The sequence below is a fragment of the Hippopotamus amphibius genome, chromosome 12 (assembly GCF_030028045.1).
Source record: "Hippopotamus amphibius kiboko isolate mHipAmp2 chromosome 12, mHipAmp2.hap2, whole genome shotgun sequence".
In the NCBI taxonomy this organism is placed as follows: domain Eukaryota; kingdom Metazoa; phylum Chordata; class Mammalia; order Artiodactyla; family Hippopotamidae; genus Hippopotamus; species Hippopotamus amphibius.
In genome coordinates, this window is record NC_080197.1 from 67321165 (window position 1) to 67347664 (window position 26500).

General features: G+C 40.5%; 1 protein-coding gene across 1 annotated transcript in view; it reads right to left on the reverse strand.

Moving 5' to 3' along the window:
• Positions 1 to 26500, reverse strand: part of DERA (deoxyribose-phosphate aldolase) — a 112622-nt gene that overhangs the window by 69332 nt on the left and 16790 nt on the right. The window lies entirely within an intron of this gene.

Consider the following 26500-nt stretch of genomic DNA (forward strand, 5'->3'; position numbering starts at 1 on the left):
GGGGCTACTCTTCGTTGTGGTGCGCGGGCTCCTCATTGCCGTGGCTTCTCTTGTTGAGGAGCACGGGCTCTAGGCTCATGGGCTTCAGTAGTTGCAGCACATGGGCTCAATAGTTGTGGCTCACGGGCTCTAAAACGCAGGCTCAATAGTTGTGGCACACAGGCTTAGTTGCTCCGCGGCCTGTGGGATCTTCCTAGAGCAGGGATCGAACCCGTGTCCCCTGCATTGGCAGGTGGATTCTCAACCACTGTGCCACCTAGGAAGCCTCAAAGAGACTTTTTTAAAAACTACTAATAATGGTGATTAGGTTCATGGTAAAGATTGTTTCAGGCAGACAGCAAAAATCAGTGAAGAAAGGAGTGGTGTGAAACACAAGGCTCACTGCCAAGCCACTGCTGACAGTGGCCAAAAGAGGGAAGCCTAGGCAGTAGGGCAAGACTTTGGGGGGGGGAGGGTCCTTAATCAGTCACATGACACTTCCCGGAAACTCCGCCCCCACTAACTCCCCAACACCACCGCTGGAGGCACTGCTGCAGGAGGGAGGTCTCAGGCCACCGCAGGACTCTTCACCATCAGGTTCTGTCTTCTCCCACGTGCCATCTCTCCCTCTCTGTCCGCCTAAACCTGAGGCACAGCCTTCCTAGACTCCTGGGAGTTCACTGACACATCACGTCATGTTCTGTCTCTGGACCCGTACATGCTGTCTGCTTTCTTCGCCTAGAATGTCCTCCATTATCTTTCCAGTTCAATTGCCACCCTCTCTGTGAACCTTCCCTGAACCACACAGGCTGAGCTATTTTTTTGCTTCTCTGTGCTTCCACACTACTTACGGTCCACCTTTAGTGCATTCTAAATGGCACTGATTTGTCCAAATGTTCATACTCTCAACAGATTTTCAAAACTCCAAGCAAAGTATCTGACACATGGGTGGCATTCAAGAAATAAACTGAATGGTTCCCAAAGACCAAGAAATGACCGAATTCTGGGTGATGTCTTTCCAAATTGCTTCCTCTTATTTTTGTTTTTGTTTTACTTTTTCCCTCCCAGCTTTGTTGAAGTATAGTTGACAAATAAAAATTGTATACATTTAAGGTATATGTTTTGATAAATGTACACACTGTGAAATAATCACCACAGTTAAGCTAATGAACATTACCTAGCACTTCACACATTTGCCATTTTCTTTTTTCTTTTTGTGTTTTATGTATGCTGAGAACATTTTAAGATTTACTCTCTCAGCAAATTTCAAGTATACAACAGAACATTGTTAACTATAGTCACACTGCTATACAAAAGATCTCCAGGAATTCCTCACCTTGTATAATGAAACTTTGTACCCCAACTGCTTCTGATTAAAGGACTTTTGGATCTCCACAAGAGAAGTTGGGACTGAGACATGAACGGAATACCTGAGGATATTCCATTTAAAAACTAATTTTTAGTACAATTTCCCTCCAAAGGTCAGAACCCACGAGGCTTGCTCTCACACGTCTCAGACACTACTTGCCAGAGGTCCCTGCAAACCATCTCTGGGAGAATGTAATAGGATTACTTCTCTCACAATATCAGCCTTCACTGCTAAAAATACCTTTAGTGGTCATAAAATCATCCAGCCCCACAGTTAATCCAGCCACGGAATTTGCCTCTGTGACCTCCCATGGTAATGAATCATATAAGTGACTATCCCATTTTATTAGCACTTAATTTGCTACTCTTTAATTTCATCAAATAACCCTTGTTCCCCTATTATGGGGTCTGGGGAAAAGAAAGAACTGATTGGCCTCTGTTATGTCCTTCATAATTTTTAATATTTTATTCGAGTACCCTTTAGCGTCTCCTTTCCAGGAGAAGTGATTCTAAGGCACACAATCTCATCAGGACCACAGAAGCTTCTCTTATGGGGCCAGGAGGGGTTTCAAGTACACGTGCCTTTGGGGAGGACAGACGTGACACCATAATTGGAAGGCGATAATACTCCTTTCTGAAAACTCTCCCGTGAAGAAAATCCCAGTGTTCCTCTTAGTATGCCATTCGGGTGGCTTTTAAGCCCTTCTTTCAGTTATAAATTTGTTCTCAAATACTCTTCTTACAATTTTTTATTATTATTATTTTTCCTATTTAGGTCTCAGTAGAGACAGGTCATTTTCCCTGCAAATCTATTTTGTAGCCTTTCCATCACTTCCACTTGTCTTTACAGATGTTCCCATGCTCCTTTACCATATTCCTAAAACATGTAACACCTATGACAACTCCACGAAAGGAGGTTTACATTACAGTGTATTTTGATTTCATCTTTGTTCCTAATGGAGAAAAATAAATTGTGATACTTCATTACAGTCTTTCCCAAATTTGGAAAAGTAAAAAAGGTTAAACTTTCCATGTCTTCCTGCCTTTTTTTTTTTTTGCGCTTAGTGTTTTATTTACTTACTTACTTACTTTATTTATTTATTTATTTATTTATTTATATTTCTGACTGCGTCAGGTCTTCAATGCAGCACGCGGGATCTTCGTTGTGGTATGTGGGCTTCTCTCTAGTTGTGGCATGCAGTTTTTCTCTTCTCCAATTGTGACGCATGGGCTCCAGGCCATGTGGGCTGTGTAGTTTGCGGCACATGGACTCTCTACTTGAGGCCGGGCTCAGCAGTTGTGGCGCACTGGCTCAGTTGCCCCACAGCATATGGTATCTTAGTTCCCTGACCAGGGATTGAACCTCGTCCCCTGCATTGCAGGACGGATTCTTTACCACTGGATCACCAGGGAAGTTCCTCTTCCTGGGTTTTTATACCTAACTGTACCACCCAAACTTGTGCCCTGGTGTTGTCTCCAGTCATTTCTTGATATGCACCTGTGCAGTACATTTTCAATCCCAGAGTCTATTACTGAATCTCTCTTCCTATTGTAGGCACCCAGATATCTATTATTTCTGTGTTGTTTATTTTCAATTCTAATTTGCAACTTCCTAGGAATCAGTCACAAGTGCTTACTTAGCACAGAAATAGGTGTTCAAAAAGCCCCCTGCATCACAGTAAATTTATTTTTTACCTCAGACACTGAAACTGGTGAAGTATCAACTTCATCAGTCTAGGCTTTCAATCTTAGCCTTGGAAAAGATTAGCTTTGTTTAAAAAAAAAAAAAAAAAAAAAGGCCCTGATGTCAATATATGCCAGATCCAGCCAAGCTCAAAAGATATAAAAGAGCAGACTCAGCCTTGCCCAGTTCCTAAGCCATAACAATACAAAACAGACAGTGTGCTGGGAGCCTCATCCCTCCAGCAGGTGGGGTCTAGAATGAGTCTCCTTCCCAAGGTCTAGTCGAGCATCCAATAAACCCTGGGTGAGCCCTCTAGGGCATCCATGTCCCCAGTGGACATGAGCCAACTCTTCTGACATTCTACTATGTAAGCTCAGTCCTTAGAACCCAGGAAGATGGTCCAGAAACCAAGACACCAGCAACCTGACAGCATATACTGTCACAGCCAATAGGGCCTTGCTACCATGACATCTCCCCACAGCAACTCTGCCTCTAATATCTAACTCCTAACCCACACACATTCACCAACCAGACCATTCTTCAGGTTACCAATCCACGTCCAGGTGAGTAATGAGCTTACTACACCCCCTGAAATACTTTAATTAGACTGCTAGCACCAAGCTGAAGGCCAACTTGATCTGCCAGTTGGTTTCCTCTGCACCTGTCCTGCCTACTCTCTGCTTATACATACTCTCTTCCATCAGGCTGTCTTGCATCCCCAGCTACCTGGGTTACACCACTCTTTCAGAATACATCATCACAGCAGAAGAGAGTTTGGGTTTATACGACAAGGTGTGTGCATTCCTGCACCTGGCCTTGCACAGCAGTGTCACATCAGGATTTTAAAGCTTCCTCACTTTCTTTTACCTTTCCTCCCTCCTTGAGACCTCAGCCATTTCTCAACTATTGCTGCTCTTTAGTAATCAACTGCCTTTCTGTCCATTATACTCCTTCTCGATTTATAAGCTATTGTCAGTAGGTTACTCTAGACACTGAAAGGAGAACCCAATCATTTATTCTGGAACCTAAAATACCATTTGGTCCATTCCTCAGTTGGCTATTTCAGCTCCACTTGTTCCCAGGATGCCTCTAATCACTCAGTTATCGGCCTCAAAGGCTTTTGCAGCAGTTGGTGGCTGCAGTTAGGTAGCTAAACACAACTCCTGGATAGAACGAAGCACCCATGTGCAAGTCCTACAAACTCTCCACTTGGCGTTTCTACAGTACAGGCACTGTGCTAAATGGTGTGAGAAATGCAATGGCATTAAATAGGTTGCTCCCCCTCCTGAAGAAGCTTGGGGAGAAGGGGAAGTGAATAATACAACTTGTAAGCCCACACATGAGAGCAAAAAGCAATGCTTTCGACCAGCATTTTCCAACTAATCCCACAGGTTCCATCAATTAGGAATCTTTTAGTTGAAAAATGATGAAAACTGACTTTGTTGACTGAAACAAAAAAGGAAGGATATTAAGGACTCGGATAATGGAGAAGAGAAGAACAAGCTCAGAAAACAGAGAGGAACCAAAGAAAACAACAGAGAGCCAAAAGCTGGAAGAATACTGCCAGCATCTAAGAGCAACAGTCTGGCCAAGAGGCCACAGCAGCCACTGCCGGACATCACTGGAGGTGTTTTTGGTTGTGCCCTGGCCTGAGCCCAAGCCTGCAAGAGACACAGACGCACCATGCCAGCAGTCAGCAGGACATGAGAAGCGTGAGAACTTGTAGGTTAGGTGACCATGGCATATGTGTGGGGATCTCTAGATTTCTGGAAAGGAGCAAACTGAAAGCATTGTTTTTATCATTTTTATATTCTGTAAGTCTAAAACTATGTATTTGGGGTTAAGCTGTTTTATTTTTCAAAAAAAAAAATCTATCACAACGAGCTCAAAAAAGGATGTTTAATGAAAAATTAAATTCTGAGTTTCCATTTCTCAGAAAAGCTGATCTGTAATTTGCACAAAATGCTTTTCAACATTTATCATGTGCCAACATGTCTCTACAGAGATATTGCTGACTTATCTAAGACCCAAATCTGCTAAATAGCATTCATATTTACTTAAAAAATTAGCAGTTATGTTAAGAAGACTGTGCTTAAAGATGGCAATTTAACACAGCCTCAGAAGATATAGTTATATAAAATTCTGAAGCATGACTTTTCATTTAGATAAAATGAGTATTCTATATAGTGCTTGTTTTTACATCCAAAAAATTCCTAGCGTATATGTAGGAAGTAAAGCAGTAGTTATTACTTTGTTGGCTCCAGAAGCAGAAGAATTTTACAAACAACTAGAAAATATCATTTTATATCAATCATGGCGCTTTAAAGAGAAAAATCAGTTAAATTAATTCAAATATTAGCTCATTTTAGAAAATCTAACATTAAATCAAAGAAAAATTTTTAGACATCTATTTTGTTGAAGGGAAAACACCTGACATTATTGTGACCACCACCATAAATTCATTTAAAGAGGTTAGCATTGAACAAATAATTATTTCATTTTGCAGAGATGACGCAGATGCAAATTTTGCTGGAGTGTAATAGCGTGACAATAAAAACAGTGTTCTTATTAAGCAAACTAGGGAGCAGAAATATACTTGGATCTGGTTGTGATAGACATAATTTATAATCTCATCCAAACAGGGGTCCATATTCTAACAATCAGAGTACAAGCTATAGCTGTCAAGTTTTAAATACTTTACATATACAGAGAGTGTGAACTACCTGATATTTGTAAGAAAGCTGATGTTTAATTAAAAATAACTACTTCTTCCCGGCAGTGTGCACTGCCTCTGTGATGGTCATCACCAGCTGAATATTAGGAACATTTGACTCTTTGAAGAGAAAGAACCATTTTGTCAATCTAAGCTGACATATAGCATTCTTGAACTCTTTTATAAATAAGACCTTTAAATGTTGGCTTTATTTTTTCAAAATCAGCTGAAAAATCTTTTTTTAAAAAACTTATTAAATAAATAAAACACCCAAAGCCTCCAGCTTTTGAAACTTAGTGAACTACAATTATTGTTGACAACTATTTGTATATACTGCAAACAGGAAGACACTGAAATTTATCCCTTAACAAAAGAGAAGACTTGAAAAATTAAATGAGGAGATTTCAACTGGTGTACAAGGCTAAGTTTTAGAATTCTAAAATTATACTTTGGAATATCTCAACTTATCTGTTTTGATTACCATCTATTGCTGCATAACAAACCACCACAAAATGTTATGCCTAAAAACAGCAGTCCTTTTATTATCTCTCCTGAGTCTGTTGGTTGACTGGGTGGTTCTGCAGCTCTCACGTGAGATCTCACATGGCCACCACCAGATGGTGGCGGGGCTGGAATGTGCAAGATGGCTGCATTCATGTGTCCAGTGCCTCAGAGGGCGCAGGAGGAGACTGGGCCCTGCTGGGACACCTCCACGTCAGCCCGAACGTCCCCCCCTCCACAGGCTATTTCCAACAGGAAACGCTGAACTTCTCACAGAGCAGCCCAGGGCTCCCCAATCATAGAGCAGCTATCATCACTTCTGTCGCCTTCTGTTGGTTACAGTGAGTCTCAGGGCCAGCCTGAATCAGTGCAGCAGAGGAAGACACAAAGACATCGATCCTGGAGACCTGGTCCATCTTTGGAGACTTGCTACCACAAGCTCCTATTTTAAACTGCATACCTTTACATTCTGTACTAGAAAGAACTTAAGGGTTCTACACCCAATTCCAACGTGGGGAGAAGGGATTTCCTACACCACCAAGCAATGCTCCAGACACCAGCTGGGTGTCCTACAAGTAAACTCAATTCTGACACTATCTACCCAGAGATATTATCATCAGATTCCCCAAGTTAAGGGCTCAGTCTCTCCCCACTTTAGACCCTAGTTGCAAGTCCAGGTTATTATCTGTGCTCCAAATCTACCACTGCAGATTCAAACAACCCCCTCCTTGGATTCGATTAATTTGCTAGACTGGTTCACAGGACTCAGAGAAACATTTTACTTACTAGATTATCAGTTTATTATAAAAGGATGGAACTCTGAAACAACTAGATGAAAGCAATGCAAAGGGAAAGATGGGGGAAACGGCGAAGAGCTTCCAAGTCTTCTCAAAGAGAACAACTCCCTGAATCACATGTTCACCAAGCCAGAAGTTCTCCAAACCCTCACCCTTTTGGGGTTTTATGGAGACTGCATTACACAGGCATGATTGACTATATCACCAGCTATAATATGCAATCAAACTCAACTTCCAGCCCCTCTCCTTAAGCCAGAAAGTTCCAACAACCTAATTGGTGGTTGGTTCTCTAGACAACCAGGCTCCATGCTCAGGTGAGGCCCAAAAAACCACCTCAATAACATAAGAAAACACTTTTATAGCTCTCATCATAGGAAATCCAAAGGGTTTTAGGAGCTCTGTGCCAAGAAGAGTGGATGAACACTAAAAATATATTTATTATAAATCACAGTATCACAGAAATGAAATTGAGGAGGCCTGTGACTTTACATTATATAAATTTAGCAAAACATTCAAAAGAATCATAAACTGTGACATCTTATTTAACAAGTTTTGTCTTACAAAAATACATATTATTTTGCCTCAGAATGGAGCAAAATACATTAACTCTGAAACTATCTGTGTTGAAATATTTACACATTTCAATACAAAAAACCCATGAGAATTGAGAATACTCTCCATTTACAAAATGTGTTCTAAGTTTACCAAGTACCTTCAGTATTTGTAAACATTTTCTCAATTAAAAATATTATGTGGGACTTCCTAGGTGGCGCAGTGGTTAAGAATCCACCTGCCAATGTAGGGCACACGGGTTTGAGCCCTGCTCCAGGAAGATTCCACACGCCGTGGAGCAACTAGGCCCATGCACCACAACTACTGAGCCTGAGCTCTAGAGCCTGTGAGCCACAATTATCGAGCCTGTGTGCTGCAACTACTGCACACCTAGAGCTTGTGCTCCGCAACAAGAGAAGCACCACAATGAGTAGCCCCCGATCGCCGCAACTAGAGAAAGTCTGTGCGCAGCAATAAAGACCCAATGCAACCAATAGATAAATAAATAAATACATTAAAAAATATACATATATATTATGTTCCACAGAAAAAAATCAATTGAAGGTGTCAAGGATTTCAAAGTTAAGAAACACAAAATTAAAGTTTGAAAAAATTGCTGAACATTTTAATACTTTAAGAAACTGAAAAAACAGTTCTTCAAAAAACTACCAATGGCATGATATTAGAGACTGATACGCTAAGAAACTAATTAAAGCTGAGTAATAATTCAACTTACGTTGTTTCATAATGCTGAAATAATTAATATGAATACATTTTTTACTTTGATGTATGTGAATATATTTTCTTTTAGAAAGAATTTTTTACAAGTTTTTGAATAGCTATTTTCTCTTGAATAGAAGGCCCACCAAAAAATAAAAACAATTTGTCAATCAATAAATATTTTTCAATTATACCATTTTAAATATTTTTAGAGCCCCCTTTCACTGTCAAAAGTATTTAGTTTGAATGCCCAGTCACCCCTATCAAAAACCCAACTCAGGCCTTGTTTTGTGCCTCATGATATGATACAATGTGACATAAACAGCATCACTTATGCAGTACTCTTCTCAGAACTGTTAATCTGAAATTGAATCAAGTTTTAGATATGTGACGGTTAATTTTATGTGTCAACTTGACTGGGCCGCAAGGTGCCTGGATATGTGGTTAAACATTATTTCTGGGCATATCTTGTGAGGGTATTTATGGATGGGTCAACTCTTGAATTCGTAGATCAAGTAAAGCATATTGCCCTCCCCAAGGTGGGTGGGCCTCATCCAATCTACTGAAGACCTGAAGAGAATAAAAGGCTGAGTAAGAAAGAATTCTCTTTCTCTACCTGACTGTCTTTGAGCTGAGACATCAGTCTTCTCCTGACTCTGGACCTGGACTTGGAATAGAACCACACAATAAGCTCTCCTGGGTCTCCAGCTTGCCAACTGCAGATGTTGGACTTCTCAGCCTCCAAAATGACATGCCCCAATCCTTATATTAATTCAATCTCTACCTACCTACGTACCTATCTATCCATCCATCTATCTACTACTGATTCTTTTTTTCTAGAGAACCCAGACTAACATAAGATATAATTTTCAAATTAAATACAGAAGATACAGAAATAAGTTAAACAACATCTTGAGGAAATAATCAGATAAATCTAGAAGTTGGGTCAATCCACAGATCAGTTAACCCAATATTATCAAACTCATGGCAGTTAAAAAAAACAAGCTGTTCCAGATTAAGGGAGACAAATACAACAGTTGAAGATGATGCATGGCCCTTCTTTGGATCCTGCCTTGAACAAACTAGCTACAAAATACCCTTTGGGGACAACAGAGAAAATTTAAATATGAACTTGGTATTAGAGGATATCAAGGAATTATTTCAAATTTGGTTATTGTCACAATGGTATTATGGTATTGCAAGAAAATACCTTTACTTCTTAAAGATGCAAAAAACTATAAGTGAAATGTCATGATGCCTGTGCTTTTAATTTAAAATGTTTCAGGAAAAAACTGCCGAAGTACACAGTAAATTATTAGCAACTCAAGTCTAAGTGACATAAATAGGTGTTCTTTATATTAGACCTTCTACTTTTTTTAATGTTTGAAATCTTAACTTAAAAAAAAAAAACTACATACAAAAGCAAGCTAAAATAAATAACATAATGAATCAGGGAAACCAATGTAGTCAGCCTCCAAAATCACTTCCTGCGATTCTCATCTCTTGGTATTCACACTCCTTCCACAATGAATAGGACTGACCTACATAACCAATAAGATATTTGTGGAAATATCAGTGTGACTTCCAACAATTGGTAATAAAACACACTGAGGCTTTTGCTTTACTACCTAGGATCTAGGAGAAGTCAGCAGCCATATCATAAGGACACTCCAGCAGCCCTAGGGAAAGGTCCATGTGGCCAAGAGCTGAGGGCTCTCGCCAGCTGCCAACACAAACTCACCAACCACGGGAGGGAGACACTTTGAAGTGGATCCCTAGGTCCAGTCAAACCTGCAGGTGACTGCAGCCTGGACTGATAATTTGACTGCAGCCTCATGAGAGACTCCAAGCCAGAACCACAAAGCTAAACCACTCCCAAATTTCTGACTCACAAAAACTGTGTGACAAGATAAATGTTTATTGCTGTTTTAGGCCATTAAGATTTGCAGTAATTTATTTTAAAGCAATAAATAACATACAGAAACCAATATGAAAAGCTTGTGATAGCAAACTGCCTCAACAGGTATAAAATGGTAGACTAAGAATTATTTTTTTTCCTTCCCAAACTTTAAAATGTAAATATTTAGCATTCCACTAACACAAATATGTAAATCAAATTACACTGAAATACACTTATATAGGTAAGTAAAAACTAAACAATACATTTACGATTAGAACACTTTATGTACAAAGATGAGTCAAAAATTATCCGCACTCTGCTTACATTAAAATGTCAGTAAATTCCACAGTCAGAGTGCAGGTAATTTTTGACTCACCCTCATAATATGCCCTGCTAGGTCTGCATGTTTCTGCCTTCCCCCCACCCTAATTCATATGCTGAAACCTAATTCCCCAAAGTAATTGTATTTGGAGGTTGGGGCCCTTAGGAGGTGACCAGGCCATGAGGATGGAGCCCTCATGAATGGGATTACTGCCCTTATAAAAGAGGCCCTAGAGAGATCCCTTGCCCCTTTGCCATGTGAGGTTACAGTGAAAACACAGCCACCAGTGAGGAAGCTGGTCCTCATCAAACATCGAAGCCGTTGGCACCTTGATCTTGGACTTCCCAGCCTCCAGAACTGTAAGGAATAAACTTCTGTTTCTTATACGCTACACATTTTATGGTATTTCTGATATAGCAGCCTGAACAGACTAAGACACGCCTCAATTAAGTGTTTTTAAAATTTACAGTGAAACTCTATAGGTTAAAATATCATAGCAATGGGTGCCCATGTTTTTAAGTTCACCTCAATTTATTTACAAAGCTAACATATTTTTCATTTTTCAAAATATCTTTCACTTGATGTCCATCAATTGTTTTTCTAAGCTCTCCTTCAAAGAGTTCTGTTAGCAATGAAAATATTATTTGCCGTAATAAAACTGGTGTCAACCAATGACTGACCTCCCCCAAAATGAACAGCAGCTTTTTCCTTGTATTCTTTTCTGCTATTGTTTAAACATGTTGAAATCTATGTAAAAAGCAATACTTTTTACTCTGTTGGCATTTTTCTTAAACTCTTAGGGGAAGCATTATCAAAAGGTTTTTCCGAAACTAAGTATTTCTCCAGGTTCCCAGTATGAAGCATTTCATTAACTAGTTCAAAGAACTCTTAACCTGCCAGGTTGGGACTGTAGTTTTCCTCAGCAGTCCACATATCAAAGCCATTTGAGAAATGTACTCTTGGCTTGAATCAAGAAGTCAAAGAAAGAGGCGGTTAAAATATCCAATAGTTCCCTGCCCATTTCGTTTTTAATTTACTAGAGTTCCGAGTGAGTTCACTGTAAAACTTTAACAGCACAGTGGTAACACGACCAAACCCACAGGCCATCTACTGAGGCCTTGTACTAGGCTGCCAAGGAAGGAGATTCACAGGAGCATGAGAGGCACCAGCTCTGGTACACAGCACCTCCCTGGAAGAATGGAATTCCAGATTCTGGTTCTGTGACGTGGGCATTACTGGATTTGGAGCTGGAAAACCATGGACAACTGTACGGAGCAGTGACTGTGCCAGGCAGTTGTGAGCTATCTTACAATGTTTCTATAGCACAGCCAGTGTGATGATGCAGGTCTTCTGTGATTAACTTATACATCAAGTTAGAACGCCATCGCTGACAAGGAGGAAAGAGCCAGCCAGCCTGGTGTGACAGTCATCATTTAATCGCTCTGAGCAGGAGTGCTGAACAGAGGACATGACAGTGCAGAACAAGGCAGGAGATGGGGTTCTGCTCCAACTCCATTACTATGAGAAGGCTAGGCTGCCCAGGGAAGGTTTCAACAAGCCTTGCTGCCCTGATAGATTAGCAGAAGGTAACTGCAAGTCAAGGAGAGGGAAGATGTTTCAAACACTGGGTATAATATAAAGACCAATATGGGAATGGTGATGGCCTTGTTCACAGAACAATAACAATGACCAAAAGTTGTGTTTGGGTGGAAAGATATGGTGGCATACATAAGGTGGTATCAGGTCACAGAGAATCTTGAAACGTAGATGGAGGACTCCACATCTGAAATACTGGAAAACCACTATTAATTTATTTGATTAGCTGATATATAAGACAGGATGGAAAGGGGGGGAAAACTACAGCCCAGTTTCTGCCAACTTTGTATAATGAACATTTACTTCTTTCAAAATCTGGGAGGAAAAAAATAAAAGTTAGTTTAAAACGGTTAAAAGAAGTAGTTAAAAGGAAAAAAAACAGGGCCAAATGGGTAGGCTCTTTTGCCTTTGATATGAAATTACAATGTCAAATGATGATGTAAATAAAATGGGGATATTCTAAAGAGATACTCAGAACAAGGATAATTTAGAACATATATGCATTCTCTAAAGCAGACCAAGAAAACCTGAAAACAGAAAATAAACAGGAATCTGAATTCAAGTCAGCTATAAACAGATATACTAAGTCCTATCACACTAGGTGCCAAAATTAGATACCTTGCAACCAAGAGATGTGAAAATAAGAGTAGAAATAAGGACCTTAAGCCTTATTCGGCCTTTTTAATGAGTAAACGAGGGGCATGGTGCTATGGAAGTTTAAGAGAAAGTGAGGGTCTGCTGGTGGGGGACTGAAAACAATGCCATGTTGGAAGAATTGCACCAACAGCTGTGAAGAGGTAAAGATGGGGAGGTGGTACCTGAGAAGGAAAAGAGCGGCATTCTAAGTGAGACCCTAAGGTAGAAGAACTCAAATTTAGTTCAGGAAAAATCAAACTTTTTTTCCTCTTTTCTGAAGAATCAAGTGCATATCAGAAAGAAACAGAAACAACGCCTGAAAGACAGCTGGGAACATATCATGAAAGGTGAAGATTGGTAGATTGAGACAATTATATCTTACTCAACAGAAAAATGGGAGTCATCAAAGCTTTAAAATGACACTGGGAAGTGTCATAATTGGCCTTAGGATTCTAAAGGCAAATTCAAATGTTCTTCAAACCATTAGTTTGCCAGCTGAATACTTAGGTATAAGTAACAGCTAATCTAAATTTCAGTATCTACTTAAAACTACTCTAACTGGTCATATTACCACTACAAAAACAAACCAACCAACCTCAAGTGACATCCAGGAGACAAAGTCAACAAGCAACTTAAGACAAATTAACACAAAAACTCATGACTAACGTAAACATTCAACTCTTCAAAGTCCAACTTCTCATACCCAATGTGGTAAGTTTAAATCCTGACTCCTAAGCAAGAATTTCATTTAGAACCTCACTGCCTTTATTTACATATCTGAAAAAGACATGGTATTAATTAGTTAATATCACTAACCACCAAAAGAGGGAGCCCCTTCAATCTACAAATTGCCTTTGGTATCACATCCTGGTGCTATTTTTCTGATTATATGGACTGGTATAACAAATTAATAACAACTTCCTTGCTCCCCTACCCCAAATAATACTGACACATCCACTCAAGTAAATTTATAAGCCCTCTTGCCTAGAATGCTATTCCTTCATTCTCATCTAGCAAGCTCCTTTCTCATCCTTCAGATACCAGTTTAATCATTCTCTTTGAAGCTTTCCCTGACACCCCACATACATTAGGCACTCCTAATAATGTGCTCCCTCAACACCCTGTACTACTTCTGCCGTCAAGATTATCACAGAGAAAACAGAAGGAACAGTGAAAGCTGATATCCAGAGCTACCATCAGCCCCCTTCCCCTCCTCAACTCTGAGAACACTAGCAGTGCAGCTTATGTTCCCCCAGACAAAAGACTGGAGAATTCATCTCTGCAAAAAAGGACCAGGCCAAGAAGAAAGACCCAAAGTCATTCAACAGCTGAAAGTCTTTCAATGAAATGGCCCTGCAGGATCATCCTATGGTTGATAAGCCGCATTCATGCTCTAAAAGCATCTAATGAGCTTTTTACTAATATAAAGATTGGAGGAATTCAATTCCCAAGACAACCCTCATTTCTCACATCAGTTATGAGCTGTGGGGTGGGAAAGCCTCCAAGACTACCCTCAGGTTTGATAATTTACTAAAAGGACTTCTAAAACTCACTAAAAGCTAGAAAGATAGTTTTATGCTCACAGTTATAGTTTATCACTGCCAAAGGATACGGATTAAAATTAGCCAAGGAAGAGACACATAAGGCAGAGTCCAGGAGTTCCAAACACAGAGATTCCAGCTGTCCTCTCTCAGTGGAATAATGAACAGCATTCATTAACTCCTCCCGGCAGCAATGTGTGGTAATACGCACAGAGTACTGCCAACCAAGGAAGCTTATCTAGGCTTCGGCATTCAGAGATCTTACTAGGGCTTGGTCACAAAGACATGGTTACCATGCCTCTGATATCCATGACCCAAAGCATTCACCATGAGCGACTTCCCTGGTGGCGCAGTGGTTAAGAATCTGCCTGCCAATGCAGGGTACACGTGTTTGAGCCCTGGTCCGGGAGGATATCATATGCCATGGAGGAACTAAGCCTGTGCTCCACAACTACTGAGCCTGCACTCTAGAGCCCATGTGCCACAACTACTGAGCCTGTGCTGCAACTATTGAAGCCACGCACCTAGAGCCCGTGCTCCACAAGAGAAGCCACCACAAGAAGCCCGTGCACCACAACAAAGAGTAGCCCCTGCTCACCGCAACTAGAGAAAGCCCATGTGCAACAATGAAGACCCAGTAAATAAATAAAATAAAATAAAATAATAAATTTAAAAAATTTAAATAATAATTATTATTGCTAAAAAATCCTAACCATCATCCAAGCCTTTAGTGAGTCATAATCTTTTTGCTGATGGAGGGTCCTGCCTTGAAGTTGATGGATGCTGACTGATCAGGGTTGAGGTTGCTGAAGGCTGGCGTGCCTGTGGCAATTTCCAATATAGGAAAATCGGCTGTTGACTGTAGCCACCTTCATTAATTATTTGAACTAGATCTTTTGGATAACTTGCAGCTTCTACATCAGCACTTGCTGCCTCACCTTGCACTTTGATGTTTTGGAGATGGCTTCTTTCCCTTAAACCTCATGAAACAACCTCTGCTAGCTTCAACTTTTCTTCTGCAGCTTCCTCACCTCTCTCAGCCTTCACAGAATTGAAGAGAGCCAGGGCCCTTCGGCTTAGACATAAGGGAATGTTGTGGCTGGCTTGATTTTCTATCTAGACCACTGCAACCGTCTCCATATCAGCAACGCTGCCTTACCATTCATGTATTCACTGGAGTAGCACTTTTAATTTCCTTTAAGAACTTTTCCAGGGCTTCCCAGGTGGTGCAGTGGTTAAGAATCCACCTGCCAATGCAGGGGACATGAGTTTGATCCCTGGGCCAGGAAGATCCCACATGCCACAGAGCAAACTAAGCCCCTGTGCCACAACTACTGAGCCTGTGCTCTAGAGCCCGTGAGCCACAACTATTGAGCCCATGTGCCACAACTACTGAAGCCTGCACACATAGAGCCTGTGCTCCACAATGAGAAGCCACCACAATGAGAAGGCCACACACCACAACAAAAAGTAGCCCCCACTCACCACAACTAGAGAAAGCCCATGCAGCAATGAAGACCCAGCACAGCCAATAAATTAATTTTTTAAAAAATTAAAAAAAAAAAAAAAAACAGAACTTTTCCTGTGCATTCACAACTTGACTGTTGGGTGCAAGAGGTCTATCGGCATGCCTCTCTCACTAAGCTTAATCGTTTTTAGCTTTTGATTTAAAACGAGAGATGTGGGACTCTTCCTTTCACTTGAACACTTACAGGCCATTGTAGTTATTAATTGGCCTGACTTCAATACTGTTGAGTCTCAGGGAAATAGGGAGGCCTGAGGAAAGTGAGAGACATGGGGGAGTGGCAGGTTGGTGGAGCAGCCAGAACACACAAAACAGTTATGGACGAAGTTTGCCATCTTATATGAGCATGGTTCGTGGTGCCCCAAAACAATTACAATAGGAACACCAAAGATCCCTGATCACAGATCACCATAACACATACAATGATAATGAAAAACTGTGAAATATTGTGAGAGTTACCAAAACATGACAGAGACAAGAAATGAGCAAACGCTGTTGAAAAAACCCTGAGGATAGATTTGCTCAATGCAGGGTTGCCACAAACCTTCAACCTGTGAAAAAGCACAACTTCTGCCAAGTCCATGAAAGTGCAATAAGACAAGACATTCCTATATTTCATTTTCCCTCTATTTCAGAAACATCGTTAGCAAGTATACCATTATACTCCTAAAAGACACAGCTTCTCCTTTCTTACAGTGCACCAGGACTTAACATTCTGGACTTAGACTTAACACACGGACTTGCATTATAACTGACATCTCACCACATCCCAGACGTTTTGCTTTGTAAGAACAGGGAAAAAAAATCTAAGAAGCAGGAAGACAAAAAGTACTTTACAGTTTCTTTTACACTCTACTTGGCCTATTTTTCGCCTTTATGAAACAGACTCACTCTATCAGCCTAAATCAAGCACTGGTTCTTCAGCCTCTACCTATACCTCTTACTTTGCCAGGCAAAGTGAGTTAGGAATCTACATGGGCTCATCTATGCTTATCAAATTTGGAAAACACACATGTTTTTCAGACTAATAAACATCTTAAATAAATTTGCTAATAGACAAAATTTCCCATATTACAAGATATTTCATTGCCAAGATCTCGGTTTTACCATTATACTGTACACTCTCGTAAAGACTCATCATAAAACTTACTAAACCACATTTAGATTTCCAAATACTGAGCCTTTCAATTCAATGTACTCTGAGAAAACTTCTAATCAGTTTCTCCAAGTCCCTAAGTGTGCCTGGTGTTCAGAATGAATCATTAGACCTCAGAGAAATTCATCAAGAAGCTGGAAAACTTTGGCCTCCTGTTGGGTAAAGATCCATCTTTCAATCCTTTGAGAAGATCTGATCAATTATTTTAGGAGCTAAGAGCCTCAGAAAAAACCTATTTAACTCTTTCCTCTCAACAAGAGACTTGATGACAGACTTTCCTAAGTTAAAATCTGAAAGTCTCCCAAAATGCCCTGGGCATTTTATTCTTTTTTAACAGAAAACATTATTCATAAAGCTGCTACCCATGCTGGATGTCGTGCTAGTCACACAAGGTAGAGTCTGCAAGGATACTTACATGCTAGAACAGACCTGCACACAACTAATTCTATCAAAATAAGCATAATTTAAAGGCTACAGAATAGAGCTAAAAATAATAACTACTTCATTTAAATTTAAATAAGTATGTTAAGCTCCCAAAAAGAAAGAATATATATGCTAAAGGAACTGTACGGTTATATAAAACCTGTACTTATTTTTCCTGAAACCTATTCCCCCATTACCCCTGCCCAGTACTCAATGTCCTTCTGCTCTCAACACACACTACCCCACTTCCCTGTGAATTTAAGGTAATACATGACCTCTGCCAGGAACATTCACTTTTATGTTTTGCCTCTAAGGTAAGATATAGTAAATGATGAAGGGCACATTTTAGGAGGGGTGTTATTTCTTAAAGTTTGCGAGTTCATATTATTCCTGACATTTCACCTTTTGAAATGACCTCCTGAGAATCATTATGATTTTGCTATCAAAATTTATTTCAATATTGAAACCAATGTCCACTTTTGCCAAAAATATCACTGTTCTTAAGTAACAGTATATGAGCACTTGTCTGCGATTACTTACGTAAAATAGTCATAGGATGGCATCAATGATACTTGCCCAATAAACACTTATAGTCTGGCTATTTATCAATTTTCAAAGATGCTGATCATCCCTCCCCCTCAAAAAAAAAATTAGAAAAATTAAAGAAGTTGGCATGGATAAATTCCCTTCCGGAGGAGAAAGTCCCCAATAATAACTACCTTTAATACATTTCCATATAAAGGGGAGCAAACCACTATAAAGGTAGTGTTGAGTACAAACCTAGCTTCAACCCCATTACACTCCAGCATCGACTGGGGCTCCAGCTGCCCTAGACCCTTAGAACTTCTCCCTCACAACCCCATGTTATATTCCAGCTGGCAAACACCCTTGTTCACAATCAGTTATTCTTCAGTGTTGATGTCAGAACTTTCCAACATTCCTGTTGTATCTTTTGTGAAGAGAAGGGTAAGTAATCCTTACTGTAGCTCACAGCGTTCCAGGCACCACGCCAGCTGCTCTACATGTAATGCCTCATTTAATCTTCACTCTGTGACCTAGCTTTTATTCACTATGTTCTTTAGGTGTGAAAACTCAAAAATCACAGCTAGAAGAATCAGGATTTGAATCCCAGGCAGTCTGACTTCAAAGGCCAATTTCCTTTCAAAAAAGAGGCTATACTGGACTTTCCCGATGGTCCAGTGGTTAAGACTCTGTGCTTCCACTGCAGGGGGCCTGGGTTCAATCCCTGGTTGGGGAACTATATCCCACATACCGTATGGTGCGATAAAAGAAAAAACAAAAACAAAAAACTATATTTAATTTTAAGTGGGTTACCATCTCAACATATATATTTATTTGCAGAAAAGTTTCATCTGGGTATTCTAGAACTACATACCCAAATTCTCAAACTGGGACAAGAGATCATCCTTTGAAACCAAAGTGAACTAAGCTTCGAAAGAAACATAAAAATTAAAAAAAGAAACATTTATTGCGTAGCTACTATATGTACCATAGGTGCCTTCTATTACCTTCTCATTACCCTCTGATTTGCAGAAAACATCAAACGCTTTCCACATCCCGACATACCACAGTCTCACGCTCCCCAGTAATGCCTTTATCTATGTTTAAATACATATATTTAAACACATGCAGAAGGAGCTTGGGATGCAGGTGTACCCCTTAAACAGCAGGCATATAACATGTGCTAAAACACCCTCTCTGTAAGCAGACAGGGCTCGAGCTGACACTGCCACCCAAAACAAACCAACCAACCCCCACCACATTACGGAGCATGGTGATTGCCAATACTGTCTGGGAATCTCTGTTCAAAACAGAATTCGAGTGGCAATCACCACCTGCTGGGTAATGATTCAAAACACAGCTTCCCACAGCAGCACCTGATTGCCTTCTGCAATTTCTCCTCGGGAAGAAGCTCTTTTGGGGCACAGGTTTTTGACAAGGGGGCTGGTTTTCCCAGTGCTTTGAGAGGCTCTGTGACAAGTCCTCAAAAGCTTGAAAGCACCAGCACCCTCCTTTAAACAAGAAGTGATTAGATGTGCCAACTCGGAAGTTAGGCTGAGTCAGCTCTACAAGAGCATCTCTGCAGCCACGGTCCTCAGGAAGCAGTCCCCCCAGCAGTGCACCCTCCAGGAACACAGCCCCACCCCCAACCTGCTCCAGAACCGGAAGCACCTGTGGCAGTCACGTGACTGGGTCAGCTCTCCTCAGGAGCTGGATCTGGTCCAAGTTTCACAGACAAGGCTACTCCAGTCAGTGGAGGATTAAACAGCTGCAGATGTAAAGACTGAGAGACCTATTTGTAAGCTCAACTACGCCAAACAGAGAGTGGACAGAAGTCAAAATGGCAAGACTTCGGGAAAGCAAGAAGGCTCCCACCACCCAATATTCCCCCTGGTTAAATGCTTCAAACTGTACAACTAAAGTGTCATTCCTTGGTCCTTACTAAAGTTACCTTTCCTGGGAAAAAGTAGCTCTCTACATCATCATCAATTGCTCACATGCTGGTAGGAAGGGAATTTTCTGTTCTTCTCCTAGTCAACTTTTAAACAAGGGGAAAGGCACCCTTCAAACAGACAGCTCAGGGGAAATCTTACGGCAAGAGAAAAGTGCTCCCAGAGGCAAAATTTCCCCTGCCTCATAACGGGTATCCGTAACACCAGCTAACTCTCCATTACCCAGGGGCTAATGATGCCAACAGCCTGCTCCAGGCCCCTGTCCTTTTCCTGTGCTCATTGCTTGCCCATGGCATGTGCACCCCATAATCCAAATTATAAACACATAAAAAGCTGAATTTTAAAATAATCATATTTTGTCTCTTGTTTTTAAGCCCCTATATAAGAGGAATAATGATCAGGAAATGTTTAAATTATTAAATTAAAATAACATTTGGAGAGTATCTATAGATTTCCAGTCTATGTTTGGAGTTTCCAATTGAGACTGGTAATTAGCAGCTGGTCATACATGGAATGTGAGGTTATATGAATAATAACAACTATAAGTAAGAAAAATTAAAAATAAGTATAAAAGAGGCAAAGTAGTTCTCAGGTTAAGAGCAGTCTCCCAAGTCACACCGATCAGGGCTGAGTCCCAGCCCACCACGCTTGCCAGCTGTAGGCAAGATGCATTACCTCTCAAAACCCAGCCCCCTCCCTCTGTAAAATCAGGATAAAAATAGTAGTGACTACATAAAATTGTTGGGAGGAGGAAAGTACAGGCTAATGCACGTACTTAGCGCAGTGCTATTGTACATTTTAAGGACTCAATCAATATTAACTTTCATTGTAATAGTATTCATATCACCATCTTCACGAAAGGAAGAGCATCTCCATTTCAAAACCTTCTAATCAAATCAAACCTTGTTACCATGGTAACAATCAAGCAGTTCTGTAACAACACTTTTTTCTAGAGATATATATCAAAGTAGTAGGGGCAAAATGGCATAACGTCATTCTGGATTTACTTGTTTTTTTTTTTTTAATTAATTTATTTATTGGCTGCATTGGGTCTTCATTGCTGCACAAGGGCTTTCTCTAGTTGTGGCAAACGGGGGCTAGTCTTCATTGTGGTGCATGGGCTTCTCACTGCAGTGGCTTCTCTTGTTGCAGAGCATAGGCTCTAGGCTCACAGACTTCAGTATTTGCAGCATGTGGATTCAGTAGTTGTGGTTCGCGGGCTCTAGAACATAGGCTCAGTAGTTGTGGCTCACAGGCTTAGCTGTTCCATGGCACGTGGGATCTTCCCAGACCTGGGCTTGAACCCGTGTCTCCTGCACTGGCATGTGGATTCTTAACCACTGTGCCACCAGGGAAGTCCCTGGATTTACTTTAAAATACTCTGGTAAAAAGGGGAACTGGTAAAGCAAGTGTGGCAAACAATGACTGTTGAATGTAGGGGACAGGTACATGGTTCATTACCGCAATCTCTTCACCTCTGTGAATGTTTGAAAACCTTCATAACAAAAAGGTAAAAAACAATCAATTGATCTGTCAACAGATACAGAACGCTCCAGGAGCCCCACACAGAACTGATGCCATAAGATAAGTGAACCATTGCTTAAAAAAAAAAATCAGGCAGCCACTGTACCCTTCTGGCATATCACCAAGAAGCAAAGGCTAAGTAAAGAGAAGGGTTCTGATCTGCAAATAGAGATTTCAGAGCATCACAGATGGTGTTTATGCACCTGAGGCACTGGAGAGCCTTAGCCTTTCTCAACCATGGTTCCTCATCTGAACCAGAGAACAAAAAATAAATCTGAATGACTGCTTTCTCATTCCTCCCAGCAGAGATCTAGTACCCTTCCAAACCTATCAGAGAAAAGCTGGTTCATTATATATAGGGCATTAAGGCTTAATCCTCCTGCAGACCCCAACTGTGGAAGGCTGCTGGAACCTCCACTCAGAACCCTCTTGTTCTGAGTTCACTCACAATTCTAGAAACCTCAGTGCTCTTGTTTCTAGCCTTGTGCACATTCGAAACAGCAAATCAGAAGGTGGAGATCTCCACAGCAGACGAGATCCTGATCATACAAGAGGAATCAAAAACTTTATTAAAAAATACACTCAGTGGGACTTCCTAGGTGGCGCAGTGGTGAAGAATCCGCCTGCCAATGCAGGGGACACGGGTTCGAGCCCTGTCCTGGGAAGATTCCACATGCCACGGAGCAACTAAGCCCGTGCGCCACAACTACTGAGCCTGTGCTCTAGAGCCCATGAGCCACAACTAGTGAGCCCATGTGCTGCAACTACTGAAGCCCATGCGCCTAGAACCCATGCTCCACAGCAAGAGAAACCACTACAATGAGGAGCCTGTGCACCACAATGAAGAGTAGCCCCTGCTCGCAGCAACTAGAGAAAGCCCGTGTGCAGCAACAAAGACCCAACGCAGCCAATAAATAAATAAAATTAAAAAAAAAAAAATACACTCAGTGAACCAAAACAGCAGAGCAGTCCAGCTACTTGTTTAAAGTGGTTCTAAAAGCCTCAGGAGTCCATTCATACCTTTTATTACTGAAAGTTAACATCTACTGAGTACTCACGATACAGAGTACTTACAAGGACTCACACGCTTGCAATGATGATCCTCCAAGACACCAAAACACAATTAAATTTCACCTGGTGCACTCTACCTCACACAGGGAACTAAACTTTCAGAGTTCTGTTTCTCCATGGGATGATACTGGGCAACTTTAATTTCATTCTATTTATACATTTTTAAAAATTTCTATGATGACTATATACTACCTTTTTATCAGGCAAAAACATCTTTTAAAGATACTTAAGTTTAGGAAAATTTCATCCTAAGTGGCATACATTGTAAATATTTTTCATTCATACTTTGAAAGAGTAAAACCTCCACATTGATTCATTTTCCAAAGTTTTCAGATAGGTACTCCTCTTATGTAGGTGTTAAGGAATAAGTAACCAATGGTGAGAAGAAACGTTACAGAGAAAAAAAAAATCAAAATAATGAAGTGTTAAAAGACATCTACTAAACAAGAGGAATAAGACAAGGTTCCATGAAAGTGGAGGAATTTAAGCTTGACCTCCAAGGGGGAGGGTAAAGGTGGGTTAAAGGAGCGGGCCAAACGACCCAGGATCCTCAATGAGAGAGCGCAAAATGTCTGGGCCTGGCACAACAGGCATTATAAGTTCCTAGAAAAGGCAGTAATGCTTCTTTATTCATTCACTTAACAAACACTAATAAAAGCAATTACATGCACCATGGACTTCCCTCGTGGCGCAGTGGTTAAGAATCCACCTGCCAATGCAGTGGACATGGGTTCAATCGCTGGTCTGGGAAGATCCCACATGCCGCGGAGCAACTAAGCCCATGCGCCACAATTACTGAAGCTCGCGTGCCATTGACTAGCCTGTGCTCCACAACAAGAGAAGCGACTGCAATGAGAAGTCCACGCACCGCAGTGAAATGTTAGCTATTGCTCGCCACAACTAGAGAAAGCGCGTGGGCAGCAACGGAGACCCCACACAGCCAATAAATAAATTAATTAATTAAAAAAAACCAATCACATGCACCATGAAAATTATTATTCTAAGTGACATGGGGATATAGAGACCTAACGAACACAGATCCTACCCTCAAACAGCTTATCAATAAAGCATCACTACAACATGCAAACACAAGACAGAAATCAGTAGGTGTCATAAGAAAAGGCAAAGGACCTCAGGAGATGAGTGGTGAACAGCAGAGGAAATGAAGCCAGCCTTTAATGGAGGAGGTGAAATAATGAAAGCTGTATTTTTGGAAGATTACTGGAATAATGGCTACCATTTATTGGTCACTTATCAAGTTAAGCATGATGTAACAATATTTCTCACTGAATATTCATACTAATTCTGTCATGAAGACATCAGGTCCATTTTATAGATAAGGAAACTGGAGCTCAGAGATTAAATTACTTATCCAAGGTCATATAGCACATCAGGGCTAAGTTCAAAAAAGGTCTCTATGATTCCAAACTCAAGCTATTTCTACGATGCCATATATAAAATCTTTAGAGTGAAAAGCATATTTACTTAATTCAACTATTTGACATGCAATTTTAACAGATTTTAACAGACATTTCTACTTCCACTCTTGTAAGAATTCCTAAGTGGCTAAACCCATTCATCACTTCCTGACAGCACTATATATATATTTTTTAATATATGGTTCAGTTACTTAAAAGAATTCATTCTTTTTTTTTAACTTTTTATTTTATATTGGAGTATAGTTGATTAACTATGTTGTGTTAGTTTCAGGTGTACAGCAAAGTGATTCAGTTATACATACACATGTGTCTATTCTTTTTCAAATTCTTTTCCCACTGAGGTTGTTACATAATATTGAGCAGAGTTCCCTGTGCTATACAGTAGTTGACAGCACTGACTGTCCCCCCAACTCAATTACTGCTTTCTAATAAAGACCACGATTACACTAATGTGACTAAGTCAGATTTTATATTTTTCATGAAATGGAAATACATTCTAAAGGAGCTAAATAATCAAAATAGCAAATATGAGAAGATAAACGTAATTTGTTCTATTTGAACAAACAACAATAAGGGAAAGTTTAACCAAATTTGGATTTTCCTGGGGCAGATGAGAAAGACCAGCGTTACGACTTAGATGTATGACAGAATAAGCCACGTGCAGGAACAGAAGAGAGGAAGAGGTAAATCTACCAGGTACTTTTTATGAAAGAAACACTAAGACCATGATCAATACTCTGCATGCAGAGGAATGAATACAAAATAAAAGGCTCTGCTTACATGAAGACTTGCGAAGTCAAGATATACGTTATGAAACATCTAGAGAGAAAGCAAATATATAATAATGTATTTAATTATGTCCAACCATCACAGAATGGGGGGTGGGGGAGTGGGGTATATAAACTGATCACTGGAACTTAGAGCCTTGAAAGCCAGGGAGGACTGTGATGACCAGAGAAGGAGGGAAAGGTATGCACTGCAAGCACAGGGACCATCACAGACCTACAGTTCCACAGAACAGTAACTCTAACTAATGACCAGAAGACTCAAAGAACTTCAGAGCCAGAAGGATTCTCAGAGATCTTATGTCCGTATTGTGTTTTGCGTTCTAAATAGACTTCATTTTTAGGGAAGTTTAAGGTTCCCAGCAAAACTGAATGGAGGGTACAGAGACTTCCCATACACCCTCTGTCCCCACACATGCATACCCTCCCCATTATCAATGTCCCCCACCAGAGTGGCACATTTGTGAAAACAGATGAACGTACATTGTCATGTGTCTGTTTCACCGATTTGGAAAGTACAAGCCAGTGCACTGGAGTCCCCTACCCAAGGTCACATGGCCAGATGTTGTCAGACCGAGGACCAAAATGCCTGGGTCCCAATCCTCTATCCCTTCCAGATAAACCACAATGCACTCAGTGAAACATACATGGCCAAGTACAGAGCCCCCAACATTCACTCACAGGATGCCTGATTCCACTTGCCCTGTAAAAGTACTACTGTCGGCATCGAAACGATTTACCTTTCTTTTGGAAGCAGAGAGAACTCTGCTTTTTCTCTAAGAAATCTTCCATATTATTTGCACCAATGCTTATTGCCTGGACTCTACATTTTAGTCACGAACTTCCACAGCTTCTCTATTTTATGTAATTACTCACGTAATACTACCCAGTCAAACAACCTTCATCTGCAGACTGAAACTGTGACTTTTCCTTCCGGGAGCCAGATGCATGAGGTGTTTTCACTGATAAAAATCCACACAAGGGACTTCCCTGGTGGTCCAGTGGTTAAGACTCTGCTCTTCCAATGTAGGAGGCATGTATTTGATCCCTGGTTGGGGAACTAAGAACCCTCATGCAGTACAGCATGGTCAAAAAAACCAAAAACAAAACAACAACAACAAACCCATACGAGATCTCTGCTTCACACAAGGTATTTCCCACAGTATTTTTCTTTTTTAATTTTTTAATTAATTTAGATTTTTTATCTCTGAATCCCCTATTTTATTATGTTATCTTGGTTTCCAGATCCTTATTGTTAATATATTTGATCAAAGTCAGAGTGGCATATATATATATACACATATATGTATGTATGTATGTATATATATACTTTATAAACTTATTAATTTATTTATTGGCTGCATAGGGTCTTCGTTGGTGCACGTGTTGACGAGTGGGAGCTACTCTTCACTGCAGTGTGCAGGCTTCTGTTGTTGAGGAGCACGGGCTTCAGTTAGTTGTGGCACGTGGGCTTAGTTGCTCCGTGGCATGTGAGATCTTCCCAGACTAGGGATCTAACCCGTGTCCCCTGAATTGGCAGGTGGATTCTTAACCACTGCGCCACCCACGGTATTTTTAAATGATTATCCAAAGGTAAGTAACAATTAGAATGTTGATGGTTTCGTGGTTTGAAATAGGGCAACTGCATATCCCAAGAATGAGCAAAGTCTGCCTTCCTGGGCAAGAATGAAGCTCTGTGCTTTCCCAGTGACACTTCAAAGTCTGATGAAGAGAAGTTTCTCAAGGGCGAGGCCTCCCAATTTCTATGGCCTTCATCTCTTTCACAAAGACACA